Source organism: Phallusia mammillata, chromosome 3 (assembly GCF_965637545.1).
Source record: "Phallusia mammillata chromosome 3, kaPhaMamm4.hap1.1, whole genome shotgun sequence".
Taxonomy (NCBI): domain Eukaryota; kingdom Metazoa; phylum Chordata; class Ascidiacea; order Phlebobranchia; family Ascidiidae; genus Phallusia; species Phallusia mammillata.
The window spans coordinates 31,141,877-31,162,397 of NC_137254.1; the positions used below are offsets into that span (position 1 = coordinate 31,141,877).

Genomic DNA, 20,521 nt, shown 5'->3' on the forward strand with positions numbered 1-20,521 from the left:
AAATACTGTAGTTTGCAAGATCTGTTGAAACTGGCAACATACTGACCGTTTTAGACTGGTCTGTATTCTATCTTTTTTCAAATTGCTAGTCTATCTAAATCTGTTGTAAATATTACAGCGTCATGCCCAACTATCACAAAATCTGTAAACTTTACCAAGTCATATGAAATGCAAATGATATAGAATATTAAGTTTTGTCTTATTTAACGCTTTTTGCTTTTAATTGCTGCAGCATTTTGCTTTACATCTATCTATTTTCCGGCACTAGATATTCAACCCAACTAACTTATCTGGATTATGTTAAAACTTAGGCATTTGGTCGAATCGCGCCTAAACCATCGAAATTCAATATGGCGTCAATACACAAAATGGCGGCCCTAATAGACTTTCTGTCGAAGAATTTGTTTTAAGTCAACGTAACTGGTAATTTCGAGTGATAGAACGACCTAATTGTTATTTAGTTCTGTTTCATTGTTAACATGTTGACGTGACACGACAAACTTAAATTATACGATTTTTAAACAGCATTTGTATTGTCCCCCTAAACATGTGTGATAAATTTGCATTTGCAGACAAATCGATTGAAACGAGACCGTGTTAAGTTCACACTAACTACCATCTATACTCTATAACATTAATAGATAATTGCACACCCCTACAAAGTTTGCAATTTTCAAACTACACCATATAATCATTTTGATAAAAATCTCTTTTAATCAAACTGTACAAGTCATGGTTCATAAGCCTATCTTTAATTTTCACTGCAATTTAACATATTCAAATACAACTAATTGTGAAGACTGACCTAAAATACAAGTTACTTTTACTATTGATCACGGTCTGGCTATGCAACGTACAAAACCTGCTACCCTAGCTGAAACCCCTACACCCCAGTGTAAACAGGCCAACCTGCCAGCGGACTATCAGCAGGCATTAAAATATTTAAATACAACTAATTGTAAAGACTGGCCCTAAAAACAAGTTAGTTCAGCCATTGAACATGGCTAAGTCTGGCTATACATCATGCAACCTGCAACCCTAGCTCAACCCCAAAATCCCCAGCGTAGACAGACCAACCTGTCCGCGGACGATCAGGCATGAAATGGTGAGGTGCTTCGCTACCCCCTGAACGACTGTAACGGGACTACTGAGCTTTTTACTTGCGCGCCGTTCGACTTCTAGCCCGGGGCAACCGGCGGCCACATCAAACTACTCGGGCCTGTTTGTTTTAACCACTTCCTACTGGCAAAAGCGAGGCCACTGCGCTGACAACACAGCAACAAACAAACAAAATATTCAGCAACAAGCACCTTAACCTTGCAGCCCACAAACCGCTTGTGTGACATCAACAATTGCTTGACTGCTGTGATGTCAATATGATAAAAGTGCATGGGCGTATTTTTTGTTCGGTTTTGTACAGCGCACAGGGTGTTTCGTCACACGTTGTAAAAGTGTTTATGACGTATAATGACGTTTGTTTGAAAGCTGATGTGAAGAATTGTGAACAATGGCAACGTTTGATTGATATACAACACTTGCACATTTGGAGTTATTATTCTAGATTTAACTTGTATTTTTATTATTTTTAATTTCCGACAGAATAAGTGGCCAATAGTTTCGCTTCTTAATGTTATTTCATCATAAACATGTTTTTTTTGCAAAAACCCACTGAAAACTGATAAATTTTAATTGCCCTGATTCAGTATTGGCTTTCGTTTACCTAATTGAAGTGATACGAGTTAATTAGAATTGGTGAGAGGATCGGAAACAATGTATAAGTTCCGCTTCGACAATCCTCTAATTTTCTCGGGTTTGTTACGTAATAAATAGGAAATAATCGAAGGTTGTACGCGTGGTGGATAGAAATTACGCACTAGTGCTTTGTGATTATTACAAACAAATTAGTTTGGCGCGTATAAGGTGCTTTAAGTCTGGTTGACCGACACGACGATGGCTGACTGTGGGAATATCAGATAAACTTAAACACCTGCTATTGGTTTTCAGGATAATTTTTCCTAATTTCTCGGGTCAACCGGGTTCGACCGGTAGGTTTCAGGTTGTATACATGTGCAGGTTGCGCTTATTGGAGCGTAGGGAATAAATTGTGGTGTTGTTTATAAAGATTTGTTTCTTGGTCGTTTCCCTGGCAATTAAATTTATTGTTTGTGTAGTTTTTGTAATGAAGGCAATTGTTTGCCCAAGTCCTGTTGGTTGCTCGAACTTAAATTCATTAAAACATGTTCGTTTTGCCCATTTGGCAAATTGCATTTTGTTTTACGTCCGGTTGTGGCATTATTTGGTGGAGCATGACATTCAGTATGTAAATTCCTACAAACCAAATTAGCATAATGTGGCTACACTTGCCTGTGCGACCAATGTACTGTCACCACCTGCGCTGATAGGACCGTATGTGATTGAAACAGCGTGTATTGTCTGCGGTTTAAATTACAAACAAGTTGGCATTAACACTTGAATGCAATGAGCAATTAGATAGGAAACATATAACTTGACTAAAACCAGCCAACCATGCACAAACTTTGCAGAGACTCTGATCTTATTACGCCTACTAACAGATAAATAGGGTACATATGACCCAGAAGTACCAGCACACGAAGTCATTTTTACAGTCACTATAATAAATTTATTTACCCAAATTATCGCAAGAATCTCAAGAAATCACAATGCGATATAACGACGCCAACATAACATAACGACATGTGTCTACTAACGACTAAATAGGCAGCAAACGACCCTGAAGCACCAGCATATAGGCAGATACAGGGGCATTAACTTGTCTTTTGTTCCGTTACTTCAAACCTTGGGGATTGTAAACGCATACAAAATATACTTTAACGAATTATCCCAACGCTTATATTGACATAGACCACGAATAAAACACAACATATTACGATTCAACCTGAAACGGCATTGTCCTAGTGACATAATGTGGTTTGAACTTCAAAAAATAAATGCTATACGAGATATATTAGATTCATATGATTGCTGGCAGCCATTACATCTTGTATGGCGTTTGTTCAAGAGAAAAAATGCTTGAAAATTAGATGTTCTTTGATCTAATATCTTTGAGCTGTTTTTGGACCTTGTGATTCATTATAGTTTCATTTCCAAGTATATTGCAACTACTTTCATATGATTTTTTGCAGCCTTCATAGCTTGTACGACATTTTGTCCAAAAGCAAGAAAATGTTAAAAAATTTGATGTTTCTTTGACTAAAAAACAAAATTGCCGGTAATGTAGAATAAAACGTGGACATTTTATAAAGACGTTTCGACAAAAATATTGTTCAAAAATGTTCTTGATCTAATTAGTTCTATTTTAGAACTGGCGATCCATTATAGTTTCTTGTATAAACATAATCATAGCTAATACACCTTGTATGACGGTTTGTTTGATGGCGAAAAATAAGTTTTAAGAATTGGATGTTCTTTGATCGAAATGAATCGTTTTTACACCTGACAAAATCCTATCTTTCCTGTTGACCACTATAGCTTGTATGGAGTTTTGTTCGAGAGCAAAAAGATGTTTTTCCTGATGCATTTTTTTTACTTTTTGATGTTTGTTTGACGAAAACAATTGTATGTAAGGTTCCTATCTTTCAGCCATTATAACTTTTGTTCGAGAGCAAAAAAATATTTTGACAATTAAATGCCTTTGATCGAAATAAATCTTTTTTAGCCTAAACTATATTAGGTTCATAGGTGTAGATACTGGAGCCAGTAAAACTTGCATGGCGTTTTATTGGAGAGCAAAAAATTGTTTTGACAATTTAATTCCTTTTCTGCGACGCGGGATTTTCTTTTTCAGCCTTAACTGTAGTAGGCTCGTATGTGTAGATATCGCAAGCACTATAACTTCTATAGCATTTTATTGGAGAGCAACAAATATGTTTTGACAATTTAATGGCGTTTTCTGCGACGCGGGATTTTTGCTCAATCAATCAGAAGAAGCTTGCGGTCGTCGACAGAAAGGGGGCTGGGCCGCGGTACGATGGAAAGAGGCAGCAGAATTTAATCGTTCACGTTTCTTACCGCTGCGCCGGTCGAATGAAAGGACGCTCACCCCGCCATTAAATCGACGCCCGGCAATTTGGATCCGTAGCCATGGTAACGCACATCCGCCGAGCGCGCGCGTTCCCCGCGGGCGAGTCAGTGTTTGTGATGTAATAAGGGGAAAGCGCGACCTACGCGAAACGTTCGAGAACCGACTTGCCGATATTCTTTCTTACGTCGACTCTAAATCAGGAAGCGCGGCGCAAAAGCTTGGGAAAATTTGCGACGGTTTAGTTTTCCAGAATTCCGACATTTTTGTGTCCAAAAATAAATCACTTTCAAATTTGACCTGGACTCAGTGGTGGGATTCAGTCGGTTCGCACCGGTTCTATTGAACCGTCTCACGAAATTTTATGAGATCAGCGAACCGGTTAGCATTACTGGTTACTGTCAATGGATTTTTTGTGATAGAACCGGCTGTCAAAAATTGAATCCCACCAGTGCCTGAACTTTAATTGTGTATGTCGTGGATTTTGTATTATCTTTTTTCTGCAAGAAAATGGCTTGGGGAATAACGCCGCTCTGTATGCACTCTAATTCAGCAACGAAATCACCCCTGGAACAATGTTACTTTTATATCCACAATAATTGCGTCTAAAAATAAATTCGTTTTGTATTTAAAGATTCACAGATTGACACGTTTCTAAGAAATTTGTTTTATGCAGCTTTCAATATCGCTTAAAAGTTTGTTTGAACTCGACTTCAAACATTTTTTGCAAAGTTGCTAAAAATAGTTTTGAATTTGAATAATCCTCGATCGCCCGTGCAGATTAATTCACGAATTTCTATCATTTGTGATGTAACAATCTTAATTGTCGTGTCATTTGTCGCGAGATGACAATTACAACAATCGAGCAATTGTTTGATTGACACCTCACAATCGAATTCAAATCCTCTTGCGCGGTTCAAGTTTTTGAACAAGTCGACTTTGGGCTTAACTCTGCGACGCCGAAAACTTTTCCCTTACAATTTTTAATCCGCTTCGCTCTTGTAGTTAATCCCTTGTCGGATCAGCGGAACGAGAAGTGACGAGTTAAATTGCATACACGCCCTAATATCTCCGGAAAATTACCGCCCGCTCCTACATGTTTTCATAAACGACACGAATCTAAATATTCGAACACAAATTTGATTTTTAATTTATTTCCTTGCAACGTCTAAAGGACGTTGTTACGTGTTAAACTTTTTCACTAGGGCAAGTTTACATAAGGTCAAAGGTTACGATAGGTCAAGTCGATCGTTGTTGAGGTTACAACAGGTCGAGATGGTGTCATGCGATAAGTTCAACCCGCATATCGTTTGCTGTCAACTCAAAACAAACGGAAATAAAACTGTTTTTGAAGTAGATAACCTTGTTTACGTTGTGCCTCAGACTTTGTGAAACCTTTTCCAACTTCAACAGCCGTTCAGAAAGTTGCATTTTGTCTAAAATCTAAATACTCGCTTCGAATTTCTTCAATAAGCCTCATAAGAAAGAAATAGGAAACATGTTTTCTGTTCTTTTGGGGGCACTTTCATTTTTGGGGGAACCTAGATATTGCTAATCACGCTGTTCTTATTATGGTAACAAGAACAACATCTTTATCGCAAAAATAATACTATGTGCGACGTACTTATCCCATCAATGATGCCAACAGACAATAAAAAAGCAGTTAGGTGGTGGACATGTTGGTATAAACTAGAATAATCATCCTAGTTTGGTTATTTCGTCCAAGCGAGAAAAAAATCTTTGCTGTTGTTAGAAATAATAATAATTTTGTTTTCCGCCAATTCGATAGCCAAGGGTATTTAACTGAAAATTTTGTGTGGGTTTTAATTCATAAACATATTGCAACGGTGCTGAATATTTAAAGCTGTTGTCAAAAGTCAAAATGTGCTTTGCCACTAACTTTTATTCTTCGTTTCAGATGTAAAAAAACTTTTTTTAAATTTTTTGATTGCAACTACTGCCATACATAAATACTACCATACACTATATACGAATCTATTGAATAATGGCACATATTGCACCAAACAATCACATGATTTTGTTTATTTTTATTATAATTGCAGTTTGTTTATTTTTTATATTACACGTTAGTTATTATACATTTCGGCCGAAAAGCTTTATAGTTGCATAAAAACATTATATTTAACTGAAGGCATTTTGTATAACTTTACAAAATGAAGTTGGCAGAAACCTTTTGCAAATGTCGTCACCAGGAATTCGTGCAGAAAAACTTACTTAGACCCTGACAATAATGTTTGCAAGGTCACACTTTCCAGTACAAGCCTGAAGTTATAGCAAAATGTTTTTCAAACCCCACAGCAGCTATAACGTGTCACACGCAGGGAAACCGTAGACAAGAAAGTAGGATCGCTTGCAACAGACAAAACCCGACACCCTCAATTTTGCAACTTCAAAAATGGCGATAGGGTTACTAGCTGCTGGGTACTGGGTAAAACTGATATATTGCGAAGTTTGGTAGTCAACGGACGATGTGGGATTATTTAAAGCTTTCTTGAGAATGTCTGAAGCAAATGTTTACACTAATATATATTTGGTTATTTAAACTTATGAGAAAAAAAACAGTATTTTATCTTTTGGATACAAAGAATCTCGCATTTAGTTAAAGCCTGGTGCTGTAAACCACGGAATAGCGTATAAAACAAACCGTCGACCAAATGTAAATTTAATCGCACGTCAAAAGACAACAAAATGACCTGTGTTTTGGCCAACAAATATAACAAAGTATAACTTTTTTGAGGTGATATTTCAACCTATTTCTAACATTATGAGTATGTTAACATTATTGTTGCATATTGGACAAACGCAATAAAAATCTAAAACATGTGTTATACCACTTTAGAGTCCTTATTGCCGGCTTCGAAGAAGACACACTAAAAATAATTTGCGTTTTCCCTAATGTAACATTTTGTGCGTCACTCGCATTGCTGCGAAATTCACTGTAGTTCCTGAAATTTACTCATGTTAATCGACGGAGACAAGCTTAAAAAGTCCTATAATAAAACCCAAAACACTGCATTTAAATTGAAAGGTTTCCATTTTTTGCTTTCAAAACGATAAACCACTATTATAACACTTGCAAAAAAATCACAAAATTATCTAGTCCCTGAAATTTTATCTAAGTTTATTAGCAGACAAAAACCGTATACCACATCTGAGCTTAAAGTGTCTTACAGTGAAATCTCGTTCTATTGGTCTCCTGTATTGACCTGCTCCGTGCAGTCTAAACAAGTCGTCGACTTCAAACGCTTATAAGCTCGCTTCTACGCGAGGCGATAAATTTTAATGCACCCCTGATCGCATGAACACCTGTGCTACGAAATAGGCGAGGACAATAAGCTTTCTCGTGGAGTTATAATGTATTTTGAGCTGCTCTCTTCCTTTACCTGAGCAAATTTATATGCTATGCCGTGTACTTTCAGTTATAAATGCGAGGATTGTTCTAGTCTAATTTCAAAAACATGTGGCATTTAAAATTGCAACATATTTTTTTATTCCAGAACAATGTGTAATCTATAGCAAAAACAAGTTTGTGCAAACCAAATACATTTGATTATAAATGGTTCAACAAATAATACTGTTCATCAATTTGCTAAACTGTTAAAACTCAACTTGAAAATGTTCATAATATTTTTGTCTAAAAACATGACTGTCGAAATCTATATGCAGCAAAAAATTGTTGTGTGAAACTAAAAAAAGATTTTAAATCGTTTACCAATTACTATACCGTCAATATCAAACAGGCGTAACTAGTTAAACACACTTTACAACAGTGGTTCTCAAACTTTTTAAGCATGCGGCGCATTAAAGAACTAAAATTTCCTTCCGCAGCATACTTCGCAGGTAAACTAACAAAAGTTGTTCAAAGAATGTTGGTTTTCAACTTTATTGTGGGAGGTAAGGACGCTTTTCATACCAATAACAAAAATATAAGCTTTGAAACGTTGTCATGCACACCAGTATTTCGTCATGAAGTTCAAAAACACCAGGGAATGTTTGCACTTCAAAATAGGAAATATTTCGTGGCACACTTGGGAGTCTCTCACGGCACACTAGTGTGTCGCGGCACACAGTTTGAGAATCACTGCTTTACAATGTAATGCATTTTGTTTGCAATACCTTACAAAACTAGAAAAGCTGCCAGACGGCATGTTTGCAATGAATATATTTTGTTACAGACGTTTCAACAATCACTGTTGTTATCATCAATTCAAAACGAACAACTTAAAGGTTTGCAATAAAACTTTCTTTACCATAGGCCAGTTCACTGTTTTTCTTTTCATTCAAGCTTTTTAACATAAGCATTGTCGTTAGGTTTTGGTGCTTTGCGAAGCAGTGAAGCGAATAATTTGTTCGTACAACCACAATCCACTTTCACAAGCAATTTGCTTTTTATATACAAGCCACGAAAATGTTCCAGTCCATCGCCCAGTAATTTAACTTAGGCTGGTAGCTTCTAACAGTTTTTTTGACCTCGGTCGGGTTAAGAACGCTTTTAAGTCTTGTTCTAAACTAGAATAAAGGCAATATTTAGCCTTGGTTGCCCGCAAAGAAACAGAAATCGTAGTTGTAAACCGGACATATTTTTTCGTGGCTTTAAGATTAGAACGCTTTTAAATCACACATAAGCTGTTATACTCTACTATAACTAAGACCAGAGAAAAAACAACAAGGACAAAATCCTTTTGGTTTGAAATTCGTATTGCAAAACATCAAATTCAAATTGTAACATAAACGGGTGTTACTGATGTGGCCCTTCATATAACTGATGATGGCATGTATCATTTTAATAATAAATCATGTCGTGTTTTACGGATTGTTATTTTTATTATGAAATCAAATTATAGTAACTATGCTTTCCTGCAAAATAATAAAATTTGGCGTTTTTCATACACATTCATGAAGTCTCCATCAGGGCAATGGCGTACTGCGCAAAGTCGTCTATTTAAACAGTTAAATCAGCGTAGATGTATGTGTTAATACTTATTAAAGCAACTGAAGCTTAAAGTGGTATTTCGCACTAAAACGTTTCAAACAAATAACCTGTCTTAATTAAAATCGAAATTGCCATTTATGTTCCATAAACTTAATATTGTTTAGACCAGGGGTCTTCAACCTTTTTGGCTCAATCGCCCCCTTATTAAGGAATTGTCTCCAAATCGCCCCCCTATGAGATTGTTATTTGTATAAAAGTTCTGCTTTTGAGCAGACGTGGGCGGTTAGATTCAGCCAGCAACACGAAAGCTTCAGTTAACAGCTAAAACCGAATTTAATTGCTACTACAACACGCAAGGTCCATTTTACCGCAATTCTTCTAACTAACGCATCCAAGATTTGTTAAAATTTATTACATCATAGACAAAACAATGTTACGATTATGCGCAAATAATCGCCTTTTTTGTTGAAAACAGTGGTCCATTACTCTGTAGAGGAGAATCCTAAATGATATAAATACTTCGCAGTTAAGGAAGCGGTTGTAAGAAGTGTGAAAGCGAAACAAGTTTGAGGTAAAGCTCATTACCGTTGTATTAAAAAAGTATGACCCGTCACCATACATAGCCTCAATAAAGTGTCCCGTGTGGAAAATTAAATGCCCAACCTTGCTCTCGAGATCACAAAACGTACAAACAGTCACCAGTAAACACAATGTATTCAAATAGCAGCATGTTTAAGCTGATGCGTCCCTTATCACTGGTGTTTGTTTGCAAGACGAATTGTATCTGCTTGTAAGTTAAAGTTAGCTGAGTCTCACAGTTCTTGTACATATTTATACAATCAGTAATGTTGAAATCGCCCCCCTTTGTAGTAAAATCGCCCCCTAACTTCCAAAATTGTCACCATCGCCCCCTCGGTAGACGTAATCGCCCACTGGGGGGCGATATCGCCCCCGTTGAATAACCCTGGTTTAGACGTTTCGATGACATTAATTGCCTTAGAAATAACAATTAAAATAAAACTCACTATAGCAAAATGTTAAGAAACTTATAAGATATGGGGGTTTAGGTAGGATAAATGTCACGACAATGGATGCTTCTGTACCTTACAAGGAAGTAAAAAAGAGGGTATGAGGCCCCCGTTTGGCATTTTTTACCCCGGCAATATTTTCTCAAGACAATTTACTCTCGGGGGCAAAAGTTCACCCCAAGTCCTTACGTACATCCGAGAGGCGGTTAATTAACCTTTTTATCTCTACTTAATTGTTAACGCTCTGTTGCGTCACACACCTTACCCTCCTATGACGTCATAGGGTTGTATCAGATTAAGTGTTGATATTCAAAACGAGGAACCGCCGGTCGGTTGACCTTACTCATCGATTACTGATGAAGGAATGTGGAAAAGAATTTCGATCTAGAATCTTAAACAGTCGTTCTCAAACTTTTTATTGTTCCTTAAACGCGATGTCCTATAAACAGGGTTACCATACCGCCCTTATTTCTAAGATTTGTCCTTATTTTAAAGGGCAATGTCTTAGAAAAGTTTACTGTTCTAATTTATGAGAAAAATGTGTCATATTACACGTCATTACTCGTATAAATCAGTGGTTCTCAAACTCGGTTTTTGGGGCCGCATGCGGCTCCCAACTACTTATTTTGCGGCTCGCACCAGACCTCAGAAAACCACCAAACATAGCTATTTTAGCTTTCAAAGTAATAATCTTCAGTGATTTTCTCAAGGTTTTTTTTTTGCGGCTCCCTACACACTAAAAAAATACCATTTGGCCCCGACAATAAAAAAGTTTGAGAACCACTGGTTTAAATGCAAAAATTTGTTCCAAAACGTTTGTTTCATCACAAACGAAACTTTAATTTTTTGATTGTCTTTATTTTAGGGTCCATGTCGATGGCAACCCTGCCTATAAAGGCTAGGCTAAAAAGAAGGAATTTTTTCTTCATTCTAGCACAAGATGTAAAACATGTGGCCTTTTCGGGCAACAAGCGTCAACTTCTAGGCTTTTCTATCGCTAAATTTCAATGCATTTTCAACGGTTCAAAGCTGAAACCTAAGTGTAACATAAAGAAGCTGCTGCCAGGCCTTCTGTATGAACGAGTATTGCTCTTGTATACTTGTTACTGCTATAAGAGCAATACTAAGTATAACAAGATAGAAAACATAAAGGCTTTAAACTTTAAGGACTAAAAACGCAACAAGATTTAAGCACAGGGATATAGAAATGTTACATTTGGGTCAACAAAAGCAAACTTATAGGATTTATTGTAGCTAAGCGTTAATGTATTTTCAACGTCTTTCACGGCACTTAAATTCAATGCAGCTTCTACGACGTTGTCACATATTTCTTTCCACTTCTGTTGGTTCGAGCAGCATCGAATTAGCTCCACAAGTGATGTGGCATTCACCGCATGTTTAATTCGCTCAATATATTGCAGTCTTTGCCTCCCTCTCGACCTTGGCTATGGGTCTTTTATATAGGTTTATATAAAGTGTCGAAGCGTCAATCGCTAAACTTCACAAGGTTTCAGGTTCGAATCCGGTCTTTGACTCACACACATGGTTGCTTTCATGTTTACATGTTATAAAACTGAACTTTTACAGAAATCGTCCTAAACCAACGTGCGTTCAATACAGGTGATTCAAGTTGCAGATAATCATAGTGAACTGAAGCTTTCATGCAGTCCACCTAAATCAATCTGTGCCATTAAATCGGCGAAATCGATATTATTCGCAATACATTGCAACACGAAAAACACAGATTGATTTAGGTGCACCGAAAGCTTCAGTTTTTACATTTACATGTTGTTTCACTTTTTTGGTCACGTATATGAAATTCATAATGTTTATGACGGTAAAAACTTCAAGGTCGTGGGTTCGAATCCGGTCCCTGACTCACACTTCGTTGCTTTGATGTTTGCATTGCCCCTCATACTTACAAGGAGATTTACTCGGTTAATCGTCTCGCTTTAGGTGTTTCCCGTTTATGACTAACCGGATCGTGACTCACAATATTTAGTGAAGCGTAATGCCCACATCCCCTGTTGTTTGTTGGCAGGTAAACGTTCCCTAAATAGTAAAGACTTCTAAAAACTATCGGAGAGATTGTTTACACTTAACATTATACACGGACTTGAAGAGTAATTTATTCAAAAACATATCGTCGGTCACCGCCCTGTCACACAGGCTGATTCTTGTAGTCTGCTATGCCATTACACTTACTTGAGATGATGTATTCTTCATGCTGTAACAGCACCTAAACGCCTATGCTCCGTTGCGCCACCTACCAGAAGTTCTCAGACCGGGCCTAAGCCAAATCTCAGTGTTAGTAGCTCTACCATTCTTCATACACAAGTACTCTAGCAGTTATGTGTTTGGTTGAATTGACAACAATTGCAGTTTTTGACCAACCTTTATTGTTATTAATATTATTTTTTCACGGGGTTCGAACCCAGGACACTCCTGAGGACGAATCCCGATCAGGTTTTTATGTCTGTATATGGGTCAGGCGCGCCAGACCATTCGGCCAAGTTCCTGCCCGTTTTTCCAACCTAGTCCGTGTGTACAGTGCAGGTTTCTCTGTTGTCATTAAGTGGTTATACCTTTTGTTTGATTCGCACAGTGGCGCTACACAATTATTTGCTGCACAAAATTTTTTTTTTATTTTTCTGAAAAAACAATGCAAACGATCACTATTGAAAATGTCTTTTCGGGTTTTCTGCTTAAAGGTCTTGTTGTTTTGCGTATTGTATTGGGCGGGATTAACGCCAATATTACTGAGGTCATCACTTGTTAAAATGCGGCTGTCATGACGACCGAATGAATGCTCGTTATTGACACCAAGCGGCAAAGTTAAATTTGACCTGCACATTTACTTCTCCATAACTATTTTGAATCTGTTCTTGCTTATCAAAGGTTTAAAATCGGCGGCACACAAAGTGTGAGTAACATGAAACGTATATAAAATAGAGAACATGGAAATACATTGTGTTTGCGCTTTGTTTATTCAGTCGTTTGGGTTTTGTTATAATGAACATATGGCTGTAATTGCCCGCCTATTGAAACGTTTCAATTAATCGTGGATAAATGTTCCTGTTTTGCAAAAAACGTTTGTCAGTTACACTAAAGCTCATCTGTCATCGTCAACGGCCCGTCAATTTTGTTACTCTTACATAAGGCAGTTAGGACACTACGGTTTATCACCGCTAGTTGGTGAAAAGGTATAGGCCGCCTAAGCCAAAGGTTAGGTTTCGTGGGTTCGAACCCCGGGAAAAATTGAATCTTATAAGTGCCCGGAACTATCCCTTGGTGTACTGCACAGTTTTTTTTAAACCCTTTACTCCATGAGTGCGCCCATGTAATAACTAAATCATTGAGGTGTGCGATTAACATGAAAATGAAAAACTATCCACACAATTCAGAGGCACAATTACGCAACTAAACTTTTCCGTTATCTTAGGGATCACCTGGCTCCCTTCCAGGGCGCACAAATATACTTCACTTCGCATCGTCATTACCACTTTCAGTGATGCAGAGCAGTAAAGCTGGCCACTTACGTTTAAAACTGGTTTGTTTAAAACGCTCAAATCAAGCGCTTGGCCAGGTGGTCTAAAACTCGATTCATGCTCCAAAAGTCGCGTGTTCAAATCCCATAAAAGCCGAAAACCCAGAAATATTTTCAAAAAGGCAACATTAAGTCAATGCAAAATAACGTAACATATGTTTAAAATTTAAGCTCGAGTTTTCGACTTTAAATGTAGGATTTCTTTAATCTTCGTCCAGAGTCGTTATACCACAAAGATTTTTTGCCAGCCGGTTCTGTTACAAAAAGTCCATTGACAGGAACCAGTAATACTAACCGGTTCGCTGATCTCATAAAATTTCGTGATACGGTTCTATAGAACTGAATTCCACCACTGGCCCCAGGCACTATGTTTATGATTTAGAGGCATAACCACACTTAAGACTCTTCGCCTAGGCTTTTTTACAAACACAAAACAAACAACAATACATCAATGTAAAGTAATTAATAGGGGCACAATGCATGATGATATAGTGATGCACAAAATTAACTCATATTTTTTGTACAGGCGTCTTTAAGGCAGGTGTTATTGTTGGATTACTTTAAACTTATGTCCATTATCGAAGGCCACCGCGCGGCCGAACGGTAAGAGGCTCCGTTCCATGCTCCAAAGGTCGTGTGTTCAAATCCGACAAAAACCAGAAATCCTGGAACCTTTTTTTTTAAAGAAAAAAAACACATTAAATTGACAAAATATGAAGTTCGAAAATCCCGTAATGTACAATACAGTTATGTGCAATAACGCCCTCACACTTGTATTTTATTTTATGCTGGTTTTTGCGTCTGAATCATTGCCTTAATCTTCGTCAATTTAAAGCCCTTTCGAACACAAATAAAGTAGGGCTAATGTTAATAGTCTTTGTGACACTACCAGTCTTAAGACAGATTTTGTTGGTCTCTTAGTTTGCAAACTTGCCGCAAGCAAGAACGCTCTACTTGTTTCTTTCCGGAGGAGGTGATTGGTTGGCCAGAACACGTGACTGCTTGATTGAGCAAACGAGAACTCCGCAGGCAGCTGAATTGGGGATTCCGAAGCTGACTTGCAGGGGCGCCAAGGTTAATATAAAAGCAAAGAGCTGATTCCACGCGCTTTTAAACACGTTTTCCTGGGAGCGGATGATAGAAGCTGCACGTAAGTTTGGGTTGAATAAATAAGATATGTGGTGTTAGATGTTATAATACTTAAACGCCATAGTATATTCACATGTACGTTGTGACATAGGGTATTTACGGTATAGTTTAAATACCAAATAATTTAGTGATTACACATATAGTGGTGTGTTATACGTTATCTCTGAAGTGTATAATCTAATCATGTACACGTTGTAACAAAGTATATGCGGTATACCTAAACTATATAAGGCTGTAAACGATTAAATGACAAATTACTGCATAGTTATTGAGCGCAAACGTGTGGTGACCTGTTGTATCCAGAAACATTATGATATAATCATATACGTGTTATAAAATAAGGTACAAACTGTATGGATTAACTACATAAGGTTGAAAGCCTGATAAATACTAATTACCACATATAGTTATGCAAGTTATTAATCGTAACATGTAGCAAACAGTCGCTTTTAATGTAGCAAACTGCCTTCTCAATGCAGTGTAAATAGTTGGACAGTGCATAGCTGGTTTTCTATTTAGCTTACCACTGCTTGTTAGCAATCCATACATGCTTTAGGCTTAACTGCGAAGTAACTGCGTTTGCCTTTTGGTTAATTGGTTTCCATGTTTTATGCCTACGGGAGGCAACTCTCTTTCAAGTTTTAGTGCATGACAGGCCTGTAGAATGGTGTGTTACTGTTTGTGGTTGCCATTTTGTCTTTCCAATATTAAATATTTGGAAATTTAATTTTTCTTTAAAGCTACGATACACTTGTTTTCAATCTAAGATAAATACTTCCATTGCGCCATACTTAAATAAAAGTGATAGCACGCCAGGTTTATACGAGGCTTTATACTAAAAGAGACCGACTTAATTCGATAAAAACGCCGTTAATAGGCCTGGCGTAATCTATTGCTATTCGTAATACCAAGCTAGTAGCGTACTTATAGCTTGTTTTGTTACTTTAATATAGAAATATATTTTGATAATCGTAACACCAAGATTGCATGGAGTACTAACAATTTATGTTGTTAATTTGAATATTTTAAATCATTGATGTTTACTTACACTTTACACTAATTACAACTTACATATTTTGCAGCTATTACGTCACAATGTCGGATTGATGACGACGATGGCCCTGTATGACGTCATAGTGACATAACCGGTTTGTTAATTTTTTTATGCTTGGGACGATTTTAAAACACTTAGGGACTTACCCAGAAACTTGTTTTGTTTTTACTATTTTTTGTTTACTTTTTTTCTCTCCCCTTTTATTCTTTTTTATTCTGAACTTGATTTTTTTCGCCGCACTATATAATATCGAGGGTGTGCACGGCCCTTTATATTATTTTTGCGGATTTTTAAACAAGGTTCTGGGTTACTTACTACGCGCATAAACGGCCCCTTTATTTAATTGATAAACGATTAATCATAATGCGCATAACGGCATTTTGGAATGGTTTAAAATCTTAAACCGGTTTTGTCACACTAAATGGCAACCATGCAACCATCCAACGGACCTGAATGGACCTGAAGCCGAAGTGGTGAGTTTAAAAGGGTAACTTGTTTTTCCTTTAGCGCATGCGGAACGGACGGACCTTGTGTAGATGAAAGTTTCAATTTAAATACTGAAGATGTCTGTTACTTAGGACAATTATATATTTATTAGTTTATTAAGTATACGGCTGGTGGGTCGGGCACCTCTGGCCCGCGAGGCAATTTTTTATGGCACGCCAAGCGGTTTGTGCGTTCATATTAGAGTGCCTACGTATTTACATTAGCTTGTCACGACGATATTAAAACGATATTAGTAGCAATATTAAAACCCAGCTTACACACACCAATCCATTTTTTACTGGTTGCTATTCAATTTAGGCGCAAAGCCACTATTACACATAACAATGTTTTTGACAAAACAAGTAAATTGACAAGACGCCACTAGCAGACCCCTCGTCTACTGTCCGTTGTGCGCGACTGTTGTCTCCTTCCCTCATAATAGGTCTCTGATAACTAGTGATGTAATATAGTACACGCAGTTTATATGGAAGAGAGGTTTACTTTGAAGTTTTATTGTGGTAAAATGTAGAGTTTTATTAAACGAAACAACGTTCCATGTATGTTACTTGGGATTTTATAAGCATTGTTGATTTGTCTGCAGCTGAGTGAAGGCGACGGGATAAGGAAGCGACGATGATCAGATCCGTATATCCGGACCAAAGGAGTTGACTGGAGCTGATCAAACCAATCAGCAAGGACCAGGAGGAGGTTAATATGTTTGCTTTGTCGCTTGCATGACGTAACCATTAGTGACGCCATGTTGGTTACGTCATACGCCCTTTTTCTCATTCTATTCTATTTAGCCATAATACTGAAGATGCCTATTACCGCATAGGTGAAATATATGTTTGTGTGCCTGTATTAATTAAACGGTGAATGATTCCCGGTAAGTTTTCAGTCTGTAATGATACGCGACTGTTGTCAACATCTCTCGTGCTGAGTCTCTGGTGACTCGTGATTATACAATAAACAACACAGTTTATATGGATAAAAGGTTTACTACAAAAAATTTTGCGAGAAAAATGGGAGTAAATTGGCATGCAGCACTTAAAAGGTTGCCGACCCCTCGTCTATGCTGGTCTGTTTTAATATTCGACTGCTGTCCCCTCCCCTCATACTGAGCCTCTGGTCACTCGTGATTATATAATATACTACTTTAACTTAATAGGATTAAACCATCTACGACAAAAAATGTAGGGGTTTTATTAAATAAATAATTATTACGTTAACGTCCCATGTATGTTACTTGGGATTTTATTAGTATTGTTGATTTGTCTGCAGCTGAGCGGAGACGACCGGATAAGGAAGCGACGATGATCGGATCCATAGATCCGGACCAAAGGAGTTGATCAACGAACAAATCAGCAAGCACCAGGAGGAGGTTAATATGTTTGTCTTTTCGCTTGAGTGACGTAACCGTTAGTGACGCCTTACTTGTTAAGTCATCCACCCTTTTTTAAAGTTATTTTTCAATTCTATTTAGCTATAATACTGAAGATGCCTTTTCTGTCTGTTATTATACTCTTTTCTCCATCTCTCGTACCGAGTCTCTGGTGACTCGTGATTGTTTAAACTTCTAAACACAGTTTATACAGGATAATAGGTTTACTATAAAATTTTGTTGCGAGAAAAATGTTTGTTTACTTAAACGAAATAACTTTCCACATTTGTTGCGTTTTGTGTTTAAACGTTGTTGATTTGTCTGCAGCTGAGTGAGACGACAGGATGATCCACAGATCCGGACCTACAGGAGTTGACTAACGGATCTACAAACACCAGAAAACAACGACATCAGCAAAGGAACGAGGTAACTTTGTTGAAATGAATCTTAACTTGTACGCCTGGCTTAATATAGATGTTGTATGGAAACCACGCACACATCCATGCATTTTCATGTGGTGAAGCATGACGTAAAAAATCTATCCTGCGGTGGGATTCGAACCCATGATGTGTGTTGTTCTTTAAATCACAATTTTTGTAAATTAGCCACTCAGTTTTTTTTATCAACACTAGTAAGCAAAGCACATAAATATGGTTCGTAATAGACCCAACTTCTCTGTCACTTGTTAGTAGTCTCAAAGGTAGTCTGCTTACCTTTTCAACATTCGTTCCCCATATATGTATTACCGTTGGTGTATTTTTAACCTAGGGATTTTCGTAACCTCTACCTGATCCTGTGTCACTAATGTAGTGTGTGTGTTATTCTCGGGAAATGCTTGGGTGACCGGCTTGATTCGGTACAACGCCTTTTATGGGCATGGCGTACTGTGATTTATAAATGAGTGTGCCGTGATCGCTGGTTTACATCGACGCTTCAGGGCTGATCCCAGTATGAATTGATCATCGTACTGTGTTCTCTTGAACAACACCCTCGTTACAATTTAGTTGTAAAAGTTTGTACTATTCCCTGCCTGGCCATTTCATGTGCAGAATCAAAAATACAATTTAGCATACCAGCAACCGATGTATTATAAGGCATTCATAACACCAGGTGACCTTACTATACGGTTTACAAACTATCCTTGTATCACAGTCGCAGGCTTAGCAAAACTACAACTTTACATTTATTTCCAGGAACTACACCACATTTACTTGGATTACGCAAGAAACAACTCAATCATCGAACAAGGAACTTTTAAAAATTGGATAAGTCAGGCTTTGAGTCTGTCGTGCGATTCCCCAAAGTCGTTCAGACAAATAATTTTAATATAACTTCATAACTTCATGTCATGATAAATATTTATTATTTTATAAACTCCATATTATAGATTATTTACTGTTTTATAAACCTTTTATTTGCATCTCCCGTAATCGGGTTTTGCTTTTATACTTGGACGACATAAAATGCACGACAAACTCTTTGCATGTGTTTGGGCTTTGTATTGTTTTTGTTTTTAATGTGTTTAGGCTAATTGTTTTTGTGCTAAATTTGTTTAGACTAACTGATTTAAAATGTGTGAGGCTAATTGGGAACTTAAAGGGGGGTCCACGATGGCGGTTTACTTGGTTAGTTTACAAAACCTCTACATTAGCCCCTTCACTAATATTAAGTTTTGTTTCACCTTAACGGGATAATGTGTCATGAAACCAAATTGTTTGTAAGTTAACTCCCATATTTAATAAGTAAAGTTAATCTTAACGGTATATTAACTCATTACTACTATGGTCCCTTCTATACCCTCGTAAAACTTAGTTTCAAAACCAAATTCCGTCGTTAAAGGTGTTATTAAACCACAGTCTATCTATTGAACCACATGACTTCAATTGCATAATTATTTCATAAACTATAGTATTAATTCCCCATTTTATCAAATGTAACGTTAATGTCCTGTTCCAGTCGTTAACTGTAAGCCTTCCTAACTAAACCTCGGTTTTAAACTAGATTATTTTCCTCATCTTAATAACACATTTAAATTTTCACCCATATAATCTTAGTTTAGTTTTTTATGTATGTAATTACTTTACTAATCGCCATTACTATTCCTAGATTCCAATATGCACAACTGCAGCGTTAAAAGGTTACGAACGAGGATTGATCAGCTAAACGATGTCAAAAAATAATCATTTATTTCGCTTTGTTTTAATTACGATACAAATGCCATTTATCCAAGGTACTTGATCCACCAGTTTTTACGTTTTTAAATCGAATATTATGGGTAATAATTAATGGTATACCCGGAACCTTGTTTCACGATCTATTTTTTATTTACATTTACTTCACTTCTCTTTTATTCTTTACATTCCTTGTATTTTTTTTCGCCGCATTATATAATATCGAGGGTGTGCACGGCCCTTTATATTAATTCTGCGGATTTTAAACAAGGTTCCGGGATTTATTGTTTGCGCATAAACTGTAATATAAACTTTGATAAACCGTAATTACGTCCATAGTTTAAGTTTTCTGGTGGACCAAATACTTTTATCCCCTAACACGTTGCGCCATAGTAGGGGAATTCCCATTAGCGGGCCCCCTCCCCTAACACGTTGCGTCATAGTAGGGGAATTCCCATTAGCGGGTCTCCCTCCCCTAACACGTTGCGTCATAGTAGGGGAATTCCCATAAGCGGGTCCATTATGTTTGACACCTCACGTCACAGTAGGGGAATTCTCTCAAGAAAACACAAGTTGGCGCCCTATTATTTTTTTAACTTAGTTCCTGCTTCGTGAGGTTTTGTATTCTACCTGGTAAACCGCCTTAGTAGTTAAGCGTGTGTGTGTGTGTTGTGAGGGTTTAATTACTTAA

At 37.2% G+C, this 20,521-nt stretch overlaps 1 long non-coding RNA gene across 1 annotated transcript; it reads left to right on the forward strand.

Moving 5' to 3' along the window:
• Positions 1-14,589: 14,589 nt before the first annotated feature.
• LOC145219157 (uncharacterized) lies at positions 14,590-19,966 on the forward strand. The gene is made up of 6 exons (XR_013857868.1): positions 14,590-14,739; positions 15,821-16,265; positions 16,880-16,986; positions 17,560-17,659; positions 17,987-18,085; positions 18,853-19,966. It is a non-coding gene; the product is annotated as an uncharacterized LOC145219157 (long non-coding RNA).
• Positions 19,967-20,521: the final 555 nt, after the last annotated feature.